Below are 2,500 nucleotides of genomic sequence, written 5' to 3'. Positions count from 1 at the left end.
CAGGTGGGACTCAACATCTCTGCGGGTCACGAAGACATCGCCGGGGGTGCGGTGATCCCGGATGAAGCCCCAACCGTGCTGCAGTTGGAATTTAATTACAGTCCCGGTGGCACGGGGACCGTGGGCTGCACGGGGGTTCCTTCGGGTCCGGCTCTTCTGTTCTGCACTCTTCACTTGCAGCTGCTCCTCGCGGACCCGCCTCTCTCGTCGTTCCCGGTCGAAAACCTCTAATTGCTGCCGGCAGCACTCCGCACGCTCAGCTGCAGCCGCCCGGGTCTCTTGAGTGAACCCGATGAGGTCTCCTCCAGTGGGGTCCCACGCAAACTGCGCTTCCTCCAACGAGAGTGGGGTGATCTTGGCGGGCGCCGGAGCCGGGATCAGGGGCTCATCCAGGGGCCTTTCCTTCCGGAGTCGGGGATGGTAGTACTCCGGTGGCCACTCCAAGGGCTGCCCATCCGGGCAAGTGTGCTGGGCGAACAAGTCTTCACCCAGGTGCGGCACTGTGGAGGTTGAGGGCGCGGTGGTGGCAGCGGCGCCCGGGTTCACCAGGCCTTGCAACCAGGCTTGGGGCACCCTGAAAGTAAAGGGCACTGTGAAGACGGCGGCGCCCGGGGGTACTTGACTTTGCGAACAGGCCGGTGGCTCAGTAGAGGGCGCTGTTGGTACTGCGGTGCCCGGGGGCACTCGGCCCTGCGACCAGGCCGGTGGCGTCTCCTGCTTGGCCGCGCTCAGGGTTGAGGCGCGTGACGTCACAGGGGGCGTGGCCGCGGCTCCTGCTTGAGGCCTAGTCTGGAGCGGTAGCGGTGCAGCGACGGGATCGATCAGTGGGACTTCGGGCTCTGCGACGGGGAGCGGGGATAGGCTTACGGTGGCTGGGCTTGGGGTAGTAACGTCCCCTTTACTTGCCTCCGTCTCTTCAGCTCCCTCTGCGGCGTCATCTCCGGCCTCCGTCCCTTCTGCATCCTCTTCAGGGGCAGGCGTGCTCCTCGTTGCCGATGGTGTACTCCGCTGGCGGGTTCCAGCCTGCTGGACCATCTCCCTGCCCACTCCATCAGCGTTTCTCGCTGCACCTGGGCCATCCTCCGTGCGAGGCCCTCCAGCGCGGTCTGTGCACGCTCCCGGTCTCGGGGGAGCTGTGCCAGGATCTCCACCAGGTCTTGTGGGGTGGTGGCTTGCAACAGGCTCCTGACCACAGGGTCGGTGCTGCCTGACTCTCCCTCCATCTCCGGGTACGGCTTCTCCAGACTCCTCCAGGCTGCACCCATCTTCTCTCTTTTGTTCTGTATCCGCCCCCATTGAGGGCGGTCCTGGGGCAACTTGGTGATTGTCAGTTCCAGGGGCAGACCCCCCACGCTGACGGACATCTCAATCATTGCAGTCTCTGCTGGTGGGGGCGGTCTTCGTTTTTGGCGCCATTCTTGGTCCTGGCCCACGATGGGAGGTGGCCTCTTGCCACCCTCTGGCACGCCCATAATGGCGTCCGCTCTGCCAGGGCGGGAAATCTTCTCAGATGGCGGGAATCGTCTCTCAGTGGCGGGAAACTCCGTGGATGGCGGGAAAAGACTGCAGATGGCGGGCAAACGGCGGGAACCGATCTGAGATGGCGTCCGATGGCGGGGACCCTCCGGAATTGGCGGGAGACTTCTTTTTGAGGTAAATGTGAACTTTTCTTCAGGCACGCAGTACCCGGTGGTTGCGGGCACGTTATCCTGCCGACTACGCCAAAGTTGACGCACCCCCTGGGCCATGTTCAGGGGATACCCGGAGCCGGATCTGGATAGGGGTAGTAGTCCTTGTGGCGGTGACCCGGTCCGTGCCCAGGGTGTCAAACTAAGTGGCAGTCTATGGCAGTAGATGTTAACTTGATCGACTACGCCACCCGTTGAGTGCGGCTTTGAAGCCGCCGCTGCAGAACAGTCCACTGAGGCCAGGTGTATAAGGATGTGCAGCGTGGTGGTATAACCCCCAACGGGAGGGGTATGGCCTCAGGGCAGCAGGTGTAGATGATGAGGGTTGTGACGGTGCAGTAAGAAGAGTCAGAGTCAGGAGATGCAGTTTCAGGGTTTTTACTCACTGGTGTTCTCTCAGTCACTCTGGCCTTGAGTGACCACCCGAGCCGTGCTGCGTCCACCAGGTCCTGGACTCGGCTAACCCCCAGGCAGTTCCGGAGCGTGGTCCTGAGCTCCCTTCTCTCTCTCTGTCTCTGGCCGTTCCCACCAGGGATCCACCTTTGGCCGGCTCCCTCGGGTCTCTTGGTGGTCAAACCTCCTCTGGGTTCCCTGACCCTATACTTGGTGTGCCTTTCTGGTGGATTTGGTGAGGGTCGTGGCAAATCTTGACCACGACCTCCGGTTCCTGGCTGAGGATAAGTGGCCTCCACCAGTTCGGGTTCCGGTACCCGTGTCCGCCAACCCTTCACCCTTTTTGGTCTGATTCTGGGTTCTTAGGGTTCCTTCTGACTCTGCTTCTCTGGGTCCTTCTTCCTCCTCTCTCTTCACTG

This window comes from Phyllobates terribilis, unplaced genomic scaffold (assembly GCF_046119375.1).
Source record: "Phyllobates terribilis strain yellow unplaced genomic scaffold, ASM4611937v1 Scaffold_321__1_contigs__length_2177432, whole genome shotgun sequence".
Taxonomy (NCBI): domain Eukaryota; kingdom Metazoa; phylum Chordata; class Amphibia; order Anura; family Dendrobatidae; genus Phyllobates; species Phyllobates terribilis.
Note: the sequence above shows the minus strand (reverse complement) of the source record.